Source organism: Uranotaenia lowii, chromosome 3, assembly GCF_029784155.1.
Source record: "Uranotaenia lowii strain MFRU-FL chromosome 3, ASM2978415v1, whole genome shotgun sequence".
NCBI lineage: Eukaryota > Metazoa > Arthropoda > Insecta > Diptera > Culicidae > Uranotaenia > Uranotaenia lowii.
In genome coordinates this window covers 99,899,019-99,915,634 of record NC_073693.1, presented here as the reverse complement: position 1 = coordinate 99,915,634, position 16,616 = coordinate 99,899,019, and the positions used below count along the sequence as shown (strand labels likewise).

The following is a 16,616-nucleotide window of genomic DNA, read 5'->3' as shown; positions in this document are numbered from 1 at the left end:
CTATCCGCCTATTCTTCATTCCTTTACAAAAATTCTACCTAGCATTTTCATCTCGCCGCACGTGTCAATGAACATGATTAAATTAATTACTTTTTTTTGAATAAGCTATTTTTTTTTCCTTGAAGCGGGATATTATTAGTGCTAGCTAAATACTTTGTAGCTTTTCCCATTCTTATCTGAATTTATGTGCTATCAAAGTGGCTCAAGGAATAGAAACTACAGTAAAATAACGCTAATCAATCAACTTTTATTTTCAAAAATAAAACTCATAGCAAACACTCCGAGGCACGATAAATTTCGAGACACTTTGATAGCTAGTTTGTATTTGCAACATACTCGAAACTCCCAGTAGTAGCTACCGGCGACTTCTGCCGGGACTGAGCCATTTGAAGTATCGGTTAAATAAACATTTGTATTCATTCATCTTTTAACCCCCAACCATTCATGCACCCATCAATTCGATGAGAGGACGGTGGCGGCACAAAGTTGTGTATCTGACAGGATAGTCACTTGATTCAGAAACTCGGCAAAACGAAACTAACAAACCGAACGACAAACGAATAATTCATAAAAATTTGCCGTCCCGTACCGGAAGATTTATTGAGGAGCACCGTGCGACGGAGATGCTGCGCGACGCGACGCCCTGGGCAGGTCATTTGTCGGGCCTAATTAATAAAACAATAATACGGATAATGATGGCGACTGCGGGCAATATTTCAACACTCCGATCATCATCATCGTCATCATTTGATGATGATGGTGATGGTGAAGAGAATTCTATATGATCATCATCATCAGCTTGAGTCGGTAATTGTAGGTTTCCCCCTGAATCGATGCATTGATTGGAAATGTGTGTATCGGGATGGGCGGTGAAGGTGGAATCTTAATGATAACTCCAGGTGATTCGAGGGGCGTCATCGATGAATTATGATGAATTGCCACGACGACGGCGACAAACACAAAGTGTGACCCAGTTGTATTACTAATTGCCTATTGATTATATGAGCCTCTCTTAATCACAAGTTCAAGCACACCCAAGACGAATTTCTGTGATATGACGTAGTCATTTCACTTGTGCAAAACTAACGAAACGAAAGAAAAAGCTCTAAAACACTGATGAAAAAAGGACGGATTAAATAAGAACCCCAGCAAACATGAAATCGTATCGGAAATGATAACTTAAGTCGTTAACAATGGTTTTGTAAGTCGCAATTCCAACTGAACAGTTCAAAGATCGTATAAACATTCGTCTGAAGTCGGTTTAAATCGTATTTGTTAGGAAGTATGCCATGTTTGTAAACTTTTAAATGATTTAGCTCGTTTTTTCCTCCCGAGCAGTGTTGTTAGATTACAAACCGCACAAATTCGTAGATTAGAAAACGAAAAATTTAATGATTTTGGCAAAATGAAACTTGATGACCTTTTTGTTTGGTCATCAGTTTGAATTTTCGTGTATCCACTGAATCCCTACATTTTTTCAATAATCCGTAGAAAATAAGTAGGAAATGTTGAAAATCCGTAAGTTTCGAGCATCGATCCGTAGATCCGTAGAAGTGCTGAAAGTCAGATCTACGGAAAAATCCGTAGATTTGGCCACACTGCTCCCAAGTGGGCTTCGAGTTGGAGAATCATCGTCCTGTTCTCTCTGCGACCAGCTGTGCAACATTTAGGCTGAAGATCAGATGCGGATTTAATAATATTGACCAATCAGAGAAGTGATAAATACTGTTGCTGGCGTTGTTGCCAATATTTTTTTAAAATCAGTGTTGGTCATCGATCCAACTTTTTCACTTCAGCAATGGTATCTAATGCAGTTCCTTTCCACTCATTTTTCAACACAATCGCAAAAATCAGGCGAATAAAGACTTATTTTCAAAAACTAGGGAAATACAATGGCTGACCGGGATGCCAGGCTGAGCCACGAAAAATCAGGCAAATCCTGTAAAATCAGGCATATTGACATCTCTGGTTGCTGGCAAAGATTTGAAAACTTTGAGAGCAAAATTCTGCGCTCTCTTGCATTCTTTCGGTCGATACGAATAAGGTGTTGGATATCGCCCAATTGATACAGTTTTGATCCCTTTAGAAAGAAGTGAAATTTATGTATGTATATGCTAAATTTCACTTTCATTTTACAACTCTAAGGCGACCCTCAAACCGCCGTGAAGTTTGAAAAAAAAAATTAAAAATTATCATTAAAAAAACATCATTAATTCTGACAACATTTCTTTAGTTGCTTTTAAAACATGATTTTTAAAACCCATATTCAAAGCCACAGAAAAAACTGTTTTGCGAATATGCGCCGCTGTACATTCAATACGCGCCTAGCAGCCGAGCACACCCTAAAGTAGCCGAAGACCGAAAACACACTAATACTTACATACACTTTGACTGAAAACAAAATCAATATGGACTAATCAATATTTAAAAAGAAATGAAAAGTATATTTTTTTATGCTGAATTAACGCTCATGAAATGGTTTTTAATGCTTTGTTGTTGTGAAAATTGACCGTTTTGAAAAATATATGCTTTTTTCAGCCTTTTACGATTGTCGCGTTAAAACGAGCGCATGGACCGTGTTAAAACATACCCATAAAAAATATTTTAGGTAGATTATTTTGTTTTTTTTTTAACATAAAATCATAGTTCAGATTCTCCTCTATCGATGTGTCAGAAAACATTGTCTTATTCATTTTTCTCTGCTTGGTGACACCTTTTTGTAACTGTTTTAAAATTAACATTAAAATGAAGAACAACCTAAATTGAGAAATTTTCACGACACAGAGGTGTTTAAAGGAAAAATTCATACTTGTCAGGGTCTATCACAGCATTTAAAACAAATTGATAACGTTTTGCAGGCTTAAAATGATACAGATTCTTCAAAACACGAGTGGCACGTATTAGCCACATGAGGCGTTATATAAACTTTCCCCCCACATCTTTCGAGGATATGATGGCTAGCATCTTACAAATGCTAAAACCATCAACCCACAGAATGTGTAGTGGGTATGCGGTAATCGGGAATCGATCTCATGACCGTTGGTTTAGAAGACTTGAACGCTATCCTGTAGGCCACTGTCGGCGGCTAAAAAGTCGCGAATGCCATAACTTGCGTTTTGTGATTATAATCGAAACAAAAAAATCATTTTATAACATTGGTAAACCTTTTAAAAATAAATCCATGTACAGCTCGAAACACTAGTAATAAAATAAAAACTGGCAGCCTTGGCAACGCTTAGCATTCGAAATCAGAAACTCTTGAGGGTATACGCAAAAATCAATAACGATTCACAAGTCACATTTTCATAGCACATCTGGTATTTGGCTCCTGACTTTCCTGAAACTGCTTGTGGGACAATATTACAATCACAAACACAGTTGGAATAAAAAGCCAAATTATGGTTAAAAAGCTAAAAATAAGTAATTATGGAAGAAGAATAAATGAAAAAATAACTATCGAAGAGCAGTGGTTAGAAAATAACGAAAACGGATACATAAATAACAAGTTATAATCGGATAAGATAGTTATTAACAAAAACCAGAAACAGGATTTAGATTCATCCAGGAAAAAAATACATAAAATGTTTATAAAAAAAAACCAAGAAAAACAAAGGAAAAACACAACACTGCTTGATTTTGAATATCAATCTCTTTAACTTTATGGTTGCTGATTATTAGTGATGCTTTCAACTATTAAAAACATGTAAATATATTTTTTTCGATATTTTTTCCGTATTTATTCAGCAATATCTTTTATTTATGAGTTAGTTATGAGAGTGCTGCATAATTTGAGCGATTAACAAAAAAAACTTTTAAACATAAAATACATGTCGTACAACTTCCAAGGCACTCCTTTTTCTTTTTCCTTTGAACATTATCGTTTGATATATTTTCTTTTTTCAGCACCCGTTTTTTTTGTTTCGATTATAGTCGTTTTACCATCTTTATGGCATTCGCGACTTTATCAACGTTGCAGTTGGCGGATCGTTATTGAAAAACTATCCGGTACAACTGTGTTCGATGTTTACTCTTGGGCTCGAACTCGCGGACATCGGCTCAGGAGACAACAGACTTGCCAACTGAGCTATATCACAAGCCCATTTCTTGAAGCATTGATTTGTATATTTAACAGCAGTTTCTCGGAAAAAATCGTGATGGCTTTTAGTTCGGTCTGGTCGAATTCCGACCATATGTTATCCGGTGTAAAAATTATAAATGAATTATTAAGGAGAAATAAATGAAAGTTTTGGTATCATTGTGGGTGCATGGATAAAATCAATTTGGCTTCTAATCTAAATTCACACAGTGAAATCAGAACAGTTTTTGAACTGAGTTTACGTCTTGAAAATCGATTTTTTTTCTTAAAAAACATAGGGTTTTACAAAGTTTATAAAATATATTTAAAAGAGGTTTTTGAAATAAATCAAATACATGATGTTTGAACATAAGATTTAGAAATTACCTTCATTGTGATTTGAATTTATTTGTTGGCCCCTGATTTGATTAAGTTTTTAAAAATTGTTATTATCTTAACACATTAAGGATCGCGATTAAATCTATGCCGAAAATTGCCGTAATTCGGCATGCTTTATCTCAGAAACCATAGAATCAAATTCTACAAACTTACCTTCTTTAAGTAGCCTAAAGTTATGTGTTTAATTTTATAGAATATACTTCCATTATTAAATTTATGACATTTGAGCTATGTTTCTAAATGTAGCAGTTTCGCGGCGAGCGAAAAAACAAGAAATCTCGTATTTCGTCCTCAATGTTTTAAATATACCATTATTTTTTGGTTTAGCTAAAAAATTATTATTTAAACACTTATTAAAGGTAGAAAACCTTCAAAAAGAGCTTTAAGGACAATTTTTGTTTTGTTTTGTTTTTGAAAATAGGGAATTTCGTGACATTTAGCGGGAAAAATGCGAGAAATCAAAAACTGAATTTTAGTGGCCCTGTTAAATATCTGACAGCACTGCAGGACAGTAGTTTTTAAATTCAAAAAGTTTTACCAATATTATTAAATGAAATGAAATTATCGAAAATACCAAACAATTGAAAAAAGTGGTTATATAGTTCTCGGGGTTTTGATTTTGCTGTTAATTTTCCATTTATATGAATAACTAAAATTAAACAAAATCAATTAATCAAGAAAAAGTAAAAGTTAAACTAAAATCTCTGTAACTTTCTTCACGTGCCTCAAAACGATTTCAAATTTTCTAAAAAGTTGTTCTTCACATTAAAATATTCACTTAACAAAATTATAATGGATCCGCATTGTTGCCAGAATTATTTACGATTTTTATTTCAAAATTAACACATTTTCCATAGAAAGTTCCATACAGACTGCTCACGACTTACTTCTCATATCTAACTTCTCACGTCTCTAGTACTCCTTCTCACTTCTCACTTCTCTCATGTCTCTTGTGTCATAGGTCATGTCATAGGTCTATAGTCTCAGGACGATGGGGGGGTTTTAATGGCTGATATTTACCTATGATTTTTGCCCAACAATGCACGAATAAAAAAAAATTAATACAAATTATGTTTGTAACAGTTTTCGTATTCAACCGTAATTTTAGAAAAGTGATCCTTAACCTAAAGGGTGGCCTAAATTTTTATAATGAAACCTTAAAAAACAAAATATGGAATATGATTTAATCCATGGTTGAAATACTTGAATTTGTTAAAGAGTCTGGTAGAACGAACTTATTTGATTCAAACTTCAATTTCTTAAAAAAAAACTTATTTTATACTCAAATCAAGTAAGCCCTATCTTCCAAACTTTTTTTTGCATATTCCAAGGTTCTAACCTTTGATGAAAATAAATAAAATTTTCAAAAAAAATAATAATAATAATAAGCGATATATATATTTTTTAATTTTATTTGCTTTGTCTTCATCGAGTTGAATTCGCTGCTAGATTTCCAGGCAGAAAACGCTCTTCGTGCCCCGATGATTGGTGCTTTTACTGCCCCAGGGGGGGGTTCTCATTCTGCCCCTACGGTGCCTGGATTTCAGCTTTTGGCAAACATTTTTAAACTGCATTTTCAAACGTTTTTATCTGGTTTTTCAAGTTTCAGCCATTTACGAAAGAGACTATTTTAGTGTTCGAACACGAAACAACGATGTAATTCACATATTATAGCTGTTTTCTATGGTTAAATTAGCCTTTTCTTTAAGATGGCCATTATGCCTTTATCTCCCCTAGTTCTGGTTTAATCTTAATTCATTATTTCAATTATTTACTTTTAATCTGTATTGTGAATCTGAATAATTAGAATGGAAATTTATATGGTGAATCTGAATCTGAGTTTTTAATTTTAGATCACCATTCAGAAGCTTTAAATGTTCAAATTTTGTGTAAGAATGAGGTTTAAGAACTTCGAATTTGAATATAAAACAAAATTCTTCTTATTTTTCATATTTGGAAAACTAGGATCAAAATATTAAAAATGCATATGATTTGCGAAAAACATGATTAAAATTTGACATGAAATCCAAAACCAAATTTGAATCAGGCATTCAGGCAGCTTTTCATTTCTTATTTCTAATGATTATTTGAACTGAAAATCAAGAATCCTAAACTGGATACAGAATCAGAAATACGAAAATAGATATACAATTTTGGTTATGGGAAAATGGAACCAGAACCAGGGTATAATTGAAAATTCAATATTAGGACCTGAATTTTTATGAACAAATGAAATTTTTTTTAAAAACTGTAGCATAATTTCGCACTTGGCATGGGTTTTCGAAGTTTTGGCATTAGTTTTTGTTCTAGATTCTAGATTGTTACTCTTGAATAACTTGAATTACAGCCGAAAAAAGCGCGACGTTTGAGAAAATCTTAAAACAGCTTAATTGTGTAGCCAAATTTATATTTTTACCATAAACCAAAGTTGTTCATAGAATATACACTAAGGTTTTTTTTAACGTAGATTGATTTTGCTCAGTTTTTCTTACATGACTTTAATAACACGGTTTTTTGCCATATGCACCGTTATTTTCCACGAATCTCGAGAATAACACGTTATTTGAGAGAAAATATTTTATTTCGTACATGTACACGGTGTATTTGATACCGCGTAAAAAAACCTCTGTATAATTTGTATAAAAATTTGTATCTTTGGTATTTTTTTGAATTTAAAAACTTAAAAAAAACTTCCATCTGTATATACTTTGGACAATTGAGTCGAAAACGGTGTAATATGAGGAAATTAACTAAGATTCCGGCGAAAAATTTAATCGACATATAATTATTTGGAAGCAACAACAATATTTCCTTCATACATTTGTTGAACGTGCTCCAAGAACACTTAACTCAATCAGAATCTTACTGAAATGCTTAGAGCTTTATAGTTATTTAGTATTGTCTTCTATAAACTATGCAAAATGCTGCTTTTGAGAAAAACACGTATTCTGTTCGTCACAAAATTCAAATTGAGGAGAATTAAGTTTGACTTTCTCCAGTGTTTGTCAGTCAACTTTGTAAAAGTTTTCCAAAAAAAAAAGCGGGACATTTTGAGGAAAAAGCGGGACAGCGGGACATTTAACAAAAAAGCGGGACATGACAACCTTAGTTTAACCCCCAAAATCTCCCCGTTCCTACAGCCATGGGTCTCAGGTCTCAGTTCTTATGCTCAGTTCTCAGGTTTCAGTTCACATATCTTAGATCTTAGGCCTTAGGTCTCAAGTATCAGGATTAAGGTCTCATCTCTAAGGATTACTGTCTCAGCTTTCAGGTCAATTTCAACAAAAAAAAATGCGTCAACTTCTAAGGAAACGGTTTATTATATGGAACAAACACCCTGAATTTCATCGTAAAGTAATCGTTTATTTTAAACTGTTGGAAAATCCAACTTTAGACACCTGCCTCGTGAGAAATTAAACGGGAAGGTGACCAATTCCACAAACGTACATACGAATCACAGTGTTCACACTTCTGTAGCATACAAATTGCATCATTGCGCGTCATTTCGGAGCGCGCTAAATTCCGCCCTCAGTTTTGGCCGGAAAGTCCCACATAGGCAGCACTACCTACTGCTACTTCTACTCCGTTGCATTCATTCATTCATGGGTAACTTATTTGCTGTGTGGTGCTTAAATATGATACTTTATGAATGGGGGTAGTGCTGCTGATTCAATCGATATGTGGCTCCAATGGTCGATTCCGCACGGATTTGCACCAAATGATGACGACGACGACGACGACGACTAATGAAATGAACTACGGGTGGTTGTTCAATGTATTTTAGCGCGTTCTGGCTCTGAATATCTGTGGACCGTCAAAAAGCGAGGGCGGCATCGCTCGGTGAGATTCCTTCGAAATGGCCACGGGGTCCCCGCAATGCCTGAGGGCTTTCAGTAACACCAACACCAAAATTAAGGTGACCCTTAAGTAGATGGTATCCGATAAATTGGTCGGTAACTCAATACGATTCAGCGTTAATTCGATCAACCTGTTTTTGGAATCAAATTTTTACCGTTACTATTTTTGCTAATCCAAAAAAAAGAAATCAACACAGAAAGACCTGAGCAAAGAGAAAAGCAAAGCTCCAGTAGCAAGCTTCAGCAGAAAAAACCGACAAATTAGAAGGAATCTATCCGGGCGCGATCGATCGAAATTGACATTTGAATGGCCGGGTTTCGTTGTCGGTTCTGTCGGAAAACTTCAGAGAAATAAAAAAAACCGCTCACCTGCAATCTCTGCGGCAACGGACTTAAGGCGTCAGATTAAGCTGATGTTTTCATACCTCCTACCGATTGAACGTTCTGATAAATTAATTTTTGCTTCATTTTTAGCTTTCCATTGAAAACATTCCCCGGCCCTAGCTGATCTGAATACGGATCGTTCGCCTGACGTCACACTTTCGGAAACATTATTGTCATACCCGGGTGACGGCATAAATCCGCATCGGAAAGCATTATCTGTAAACCAACCAGAAATAGCTGGGATATTTTTAGAATGCACGTCACATAAATCCGTTCAACATCATGCTCCCTCCTTTTGTGCTGCAATACACAGTAACACCTGTAGAATCTTGGAAGCGCACCAGGTGATGGAAAAAATCACCCTTCTTCATATGACTATGGAGGACGTTGAGCTGATTCGATCCCTTCTCGAAATTAAATATACCACCCTTAGGAATGTGAAAAATTATACATATTTTTCCTTTATCAAAGTTAAAAAAAATGAAATTCTTCGTTTCAAATTCAAAAACTACTATCAATTTTCTAATGAGCCAACCTAATGAGGATCTACAGTTGGTGTATTACATTGTACAGCATCGGACTGCTTACACATGTTACTCGTAATAACGCAACCGGATGCACACATTACTGAACCATAACCTCGGCCTTTCCGGTTCAGATTGCGGCCGGCCACCATGAAACGTGAACGAATGCGGTATGGAAATATTCTCCAAATACGCTGGGGATAATTTTCTAATTTCATGGGCCGTACTGGATGGAAACAAAAAAAAAACAAAACAAAAAAAAGGAAAGCAAACGATTCCGGTCCAATGTTGTGGCAACGGGAACAATTTTCGAGATAACCTAACCCCCACCTAAGAGTTATTTATATAGAGATTTTTGTCACTTTATGTACAACTGTATGTACAACTGTCATGAGCATCTTAAAATATTCTTAAAACATTAACTTTGTCAAACAAATCAAAGCTAACAAAAATTCAGTCTTTACTCCAATATTGAGATCTTAATATTTCAACGTTATTGGCATAAGATGAGAACGCCAGCGGCGATGATTCGATTTAGGACCGCCGGCATTAATATCCATTAATAGGGCAATCGCATTGCGTATGACTCAAGGAAACAAAATAAAAACGTTATCATGTATCTCCCTATCCCATCACAAGATAGAGATGGATGGATACAAACGCCAGGCATCCAGACTCACATGAATTGATCCCCCTCATAAGACAATACTGGCAAACCACACCGGCCAAACACCAGAAAGCCAGCACTGTTCGTTTTTTTTAGATTGGACGCGGTAAAAAGACTCTGGCAATTAACCCTCGTTTACCATCTGACTCAGGTAGTACAGTGGTGAAGCTGTCGGATTGGAAAGATGAAGGTAAAAGTTGTTGTGAGCTCGATTCTCAATACCAGACGACAATTTTTTTATTGGTTCTGGGATAAATTATCCAATAGCAAGAAAATCTCGTAATATGTTTTTCTTGTTTCACTTGAATGAAAATAGTGGTCATGCATCATTTTGCTTGGGAGCTCGAATCTTATGCCAGTAGTGCTTTTCCAATCATATCATTTTTGGTATAATGCATGTTTCAGCGCATTTTGGCATAGAGTTAGCGCCAAGTAGCCTTTAAGTTTTACAACCTCTTCTTTGGGTGTGTCTTGCGAGAGTTGCTATCTAATTTTGTTATTTTGCATTTTATATACGCGATATTGAACAGGAAAAGATGGGCTAGGAATTTTTCAATAGGTTTTAAGTGAATCGGATGTATAAATGACCCATTCCAAGCGCCCCTTAACTGGAGAACCGATTTAAATTTTTCATTATTCAAAAATAATTTGCCCAGCATTTGAAAGTTTATTTCTTGAGCTTCGTTTTCCATTAAAAGAATTTCAGTCACCTTCTTTCTTCTTTTTTACCAAAGTTTATTGATTTTTGTAAATTTATTTTCGGCATATCAGTTGCGGGGTAAAGTATGGTGTACGTTAATAAGTTTTCCTCGCAAAAAAAATGCTCTTTCGCTCTTTTCAACATCTGTAAATTTTCTCCTCACTTTTGTATACATATTTATCAATTTTCAATTCTGATATTCTTTCTTCAAGAATATTAATTTTCACCGATATACCGAAAATAAAAATACAAAGGTCACCTTTTTCGGAATTGAGTATGTTGACGTTGAAATTTCAAAATTCTAGTACGAAAATTAACTAATTTTAACAATTATTCTTTATTTGAAACATAAATTTGTCAAAAAACTTGCTATATTAAAAAAAATTATCTCAAAATGATTGTAAAAAGCCATCTTTTAAGTATGATATTAGTTTAAAATCAATATCAGCAACTTCACGCTCTAGAATCGGTAATAAATGTTTCTATTTTTAAGCGTTGTGGCGTCACGAAAATTCTACTATTTTTCAGTTCATGATTCCTTCAAACGTCAAATAGTCACATACTACCTGAAATTGAAGATCTCTTCAAACTTTTTGAGAGAAATCCGATACAATTTTCAGAATCAAAATCGGTTCAGATTGTTGTGAGTTGCACCCAAGTGAAGAATGCGTTGTGACGTCACGAAAATTGATTTACTTTTTTTCGGAAACGTTCATAGCTCCTCACGTCAACACTATTACAGTATTTCTTCAAACAAGTTTTACATAACAATGCGCTTTAATGAATGAATTCCATTATCAAGTTTTTAACGAAATTTTTCGTAAAGACGCGGTTATTTTAAAAAGTCTCTAATAAAAAAAATATAAAATTGCGCTTGTTGAACATTTCATTCGAGAATAAACAAACAATCATAAACAGGAAATCTTCATATATTTTATAAATGAATATTTGTGAATCATACAGCAGCTATTATGTGGGTTTGAATAAAAATCTTGTAGGTAGTTATTTGTGGTTTTAATGAAAATCTTGCAAAAAAATCAAGTTCTTCTATATTAGAATGAAAAAAAAAACGCTTACGCTAATAGCTTCTTTTGCTTGTGAGCATTATGTTCCAACAAAATAACAAAGAACCCATGGAATAAATGCAATGAGATTCAAACAATCTTTAAACATGGTGAATTTTATAGATAAACTTTTTCATTCAAACAAATTGATAAGACTTAAATGAAAATAAATTACTCAAAAAAACGTTTTAAAAAACTGTCCTGAAATTGAAACTTTCACCTCAGAGAATGTTACAAGAAAATCCAAATCGAACCCCGTATTCACATTATATCCCACGAAGAGACTTTTAACTTACTTAAAAAATTTAAATATGAAGGTTCTAGCACAGGGTACTATGCCAAATTAAGGCCAGATGTATGTTCTACGGAAAAGGGTCGCGCAACAAACCTGAAGTTTGTATAGAATTACGTGGATTTTGTTCTAGATGAACAAAAAAAAACAGTTTTCCACCAATAATTTTGGTCTTTATCAACCGATTTTTCCTTCAATTTGATTGTTTTAAAGCTATAATTTTGACAATATTTCATCAGGAGAACGCATTTCGATTAAAGTTATCATAAAACAATAATAAAATTCAAAAACGGGAATATAAGCGTCGATAAGCGATCATTAATGTTTTTTTTTGTAATTGATCCATCAGAAGCCAATTTTTGAAACTCAATATCCTTTTTAACAAAACTCTTATCGAAATGGAACTTTGGGATAAACTTTTTATCATTATGCAAAAAATCAACCGATAGAGACTTCAGAAATTGGTGTAAAACTGGGTTTTTATGTCGCTTCCGTAAAAATTTCTCTAAATTCCATACACATTTTGCCCAGGAATTTGTGCTAGGCCTAGGATCTATTTTAGTTTGCAACTTAGAAGATTTTCATAAGTCGGCTGATTTAGGCACTCTAGTATCTTTTAACTAACTTTTAAAAGATCGAAGGCTTTTGAATTTGTCATTTCGATATTTATCCTTTTCTTTGCAATCAAATTTCACATTCACGCTCACATTTCAAAGCTTTTACGAAAAAATATTTATTAGTATTAGTTTTTTTTAAAATAATGTTCATTTATATATAGGTAAATTTACCATAAAACATCAGCTTTAATATTCATGTAACTAACCTAGAGGAATTTTGGAGTTCATTCTTAATTTTAACTTAAATATTCATATATTGTTAAAAAAATATTCAGTTTTCCAGTTTGAGGCTAAAAACCTGTTATGGAAATTTTCGAAAAAAATACTAGCATTTGAAAATAATTGTTTATTATTTCCAATTTTCTGTATACAATCTTCAATAAAATAGCTTTTTAATAATTTTTGCCAACTTTTTTTGATTTTTAACCACTCAACATGAAAAATGTCGCATTTTTTCATATATCTCCATTAATATTGAAGATATCGATTTCAAATTTCAACCCATGATATCTGGCAAATAACTTTTTTTTTTACTATAAAAGTTACTTCTCAGGCATCTCCAGTTTCAATTCTAAAATTCTTGTTGAAAGTTCTGTATAGAATTGACAAACAAACAACACCACATAAAATTGTCATGTAGGAGCAATTTTTAATACGTTCCAACGTATTTGTGGTGCTCTACTCCACATGAATTATTCATCCAATTTTGATGATTGAGAGGTTATTCAAGGGTAACAATCTTGATACAGAATTGATGCCAAATCCTCGAAAACTTTTTTTTTTTAATTTTTGTTTTGTTGATAGAAATTCCTTTCTGAATATTAAATTTTGAATGATATTAAACTCATCCCCGAGGTTCCGGTTCCATACTATCAGAATCCAAATAAAAAAAATTAACATGCATATTCAGTATTTTTAGATAACAAATTTTTAATTATGAAAAAAAAATACAAACCATCCTGAATATCTTTACTAAACTTCAGATACGAAGTTCTGAAACTTAGTTGTTATGCCGAGTTCAAACATAACAAAGCATCAAAATGGAAGCCTCATCCGGAATTGAAAACTCATAATTGAAATTTTATTCGAAATTTGTTTTCCAATTCAGCTTTGCAAGTCAGGTTAAAAATAGATTATTCAAATAATAAATTAAAATTGAAACCCAAAACATCAGAATTATAATTATAATTCATTAAGCCCCTCATTCATTAAGAGCCCTCAAAACAAATTTAAATTCCGAAATCGTTTTTTGTACATTTCAGAAATCTTATTTATATTCGGAAACAGATCCAAAATTAAAATTTTGAATTCAGGTTCAGAATTCAGATCCAATTTAGGTTCAGATTCAGCACGTTAATGAGTTCCACAATCAAAATAATATCATTAAGATGACTATTTCGTTGACGAATTTGAATTGCAAGAAATATTAGACTTATTTAAATTGCTTATTTAAATTTTAAATTTTCAACCAAAGCCAGTTTGTTTACAAAAGTCAGCTGAACATCTCAAATGATCGGCTTAGAACCAGAGGGTTGTAAGTGCCCATATGATAGTTTCTAGAAAACGTGTTCCAAAGTTGTCAATTTTCTCGATATTTCATAAACAGACTCCGTTAGATTTCGGCAACATTCGTTTTTGGCAACATCCAAAAAAATTCAAATCAATCAAAGTTAATGTAAAACGTAATATTAGCACGCAATTCCTTCAATTTGGCCCAATTATATTAGTTCTGAACAGTAAAAACATGATTTTTTACATGTTTTACTGCTTAAAACCAATATTATAAACCCAAATTAAAAAACTTCCTGCTAATATTACGCCCTACATCAATCTTGACTAACTTGAAATAAAAATAAAAAAATAAAAAAGTAACATAAAAAACTGTTCGATTTTCGCAACATTCGAATTTGAGAACATAAAATTTACGGGCGTGTTGCCAAAAACGAACAGGGTCTGTACTTTTTTTTCGAGCGGTTTAAATTCAATCGAAAAAATGTTTGATTTTTTTAAAAATCGAGATGATTAGCATACTCAACTTTAAATCGACGATGTTGGCACTTCCATCCTTCTGAATCTAAGAGCCTCAAATATAGAATTTGAGTTTCTTTGGGAAGTTTTGTTTATATTTTTTTTTAAATCATCGAAAGGATTGGAATTATTTCTATTAATTTGTATTGAAAATACATTTATTCTCTCCGCAAAATTACTATAGGTAATCACATATTTTTTTAGAGTATTGTTTAACTTTATTGAAATTTTGTTTTTTTTTTAGAACCATATTTTGAACTAAAATCTTAAATTTTAATCAAGTTTGCAAGAATCAGATTTCATTTATTTTAAAAGATAGTTAAAATCACGAGATTTATCAAGATTTTGCTTATTTTATTTGAGCATAGTTTTTTTTTTTTGTAAATTGTTATTGTAGGTTTAAAAAAAACCCTATTCTATGTTCTAATGAAAAAAGCTAAATCTTCTACATTTTTGACGAATTCAAAAATTTATACCATCAATAAAAGTAAGTTTCCTATTTTGTTACTAAAGTAGATCTTTTACACATCTAGCTCACAATTTTGAAGATTTTAGAATGTTTTTCATAAGTTTCTATTTTTAAAGAAAAACTTTTGAGCTAAAGATCCAAAAAATGAATAATGAAATAACATTTTAAAAATAATTCTGTTTATATTTTTATTCATGCATGAGGACATATAGTCTAAGTCACTGGCCCTTCTATTTGGAGCCCTTTCGCTCCAACCCAGAGTAAAGAAGAAGATTCATGCATTTGTTGAGCAGAAATATCATAGAAAAAAAAGGTCAAAAAACACCACCCCCCTTCTCCCGCGGTTCTTCCTACGACCCGAATGAACACTACTTTTAACTTTTCTTATGAACATATCACACATTAAAAGTGTAATTGTTTACAACAGGGGCATCAAAAATAACATAACAAACGAAATTCAAAAATTTTTATTTTCAAAATTTTTATTTTCAAAATTTTTATTTTCAAAATTTTTATTTTCAAAACTTTTATTTTCTCTTACCTTTTCCAAAAATCAACATTTTTCAACAATGTTTTCCACATTCACATCTTTTCCACAGAGATCTTTTGTGAATGAATTCATACAAGAAACATGTCTTTGAAGCATTTGTGTGAAATCAAAATACGCACATTTTATTCTCAGAAAGCAAACTTGTACTTTTTCAACTGTCGTTGCTCGCATTGGTGCAAACCAAAAAAAAAATTATGACAGAATTTTAACTTTTAATACAAATTCACACATTTAGAGACCTTTTGAAAGAGAACATTTCTCATTTCTAGGCCAAAAGTCGAATTTACATCGTTTTGTTATTGCCTTAGTCCATTGCGATGCATAATTAAACAATTCAGCATATTTTCATAACCATTAAAACTGAAGCGAAAATTTGAGGATTAAAATACATCATTTGCATTTTATTATTCAAAAATTCTCTAATGAAGCTTCTGAGAATTGATCGTTTCGCCTATTAAAAAAAATATTTTTCTTCTCTCAGATGATCTACCGGCCCTACATTGTTGTCCTACATTTTTTTAAATTTTAAATTATAATAAACAAATGAAAAAAAAAAAGAATGTTTTTTCTTGTTTTTTTTTTTAGAATTTTTTCTAAGCGCAAGCGTAAGCTACAAACATTTGAAATTTCTTTAATGCATCTTAAAAAAAAACTTTCAAACTCAGATTTTAAGAATTTTATTATTTTTTTTTTCAGGTATTTTTATGCGATCATCACTGAAAGCCATTATTTCGAGATTATGAATGTGTTCATACAGAAATGCGATAAGTTAAAAAAAAATCCTTTCAAAATATTTTTGAATTGCCAAAACAAAAAAAGGTTAGAAGGTTCGGTTCCACAAAAAAGGAGAATGTTGATTTTCCAGAACAAAATGTTGTTTTCTTTTTCAATCAAATCATTAAATAAAAATTCACTTCATTAAACGTCGGTTAAAAATTCTACAAAAAGATACATACCCATAAGTTATGGACCAAATGAAGCTATTTATGT

General features: G+C 32.5%; 2 protein-coding genes across 7 annotated transcripts in view; one reads left to right on the top strand and one right to left on the bottom strand.

Moving 5' to 3' along the window:
• The window catches only part of LOC129758526 (uncharacterized), a 421,682-nt gene that overhangs the window by 155,783 nt on the left and 249,283 nt on the right, over nucleotides 1-16,616 (bottom strand). The window lies entirely within an intron of this gene.
• LOC129758525 (HIV Tat-specific factor 1) overlaps nucleotides 1-16,616 on the top strand; it is a 329,990-nt gene that overhangs the window by 240,974 nt on the left and 72,400 nt on the right. The window lies entirely within an intron of this gene.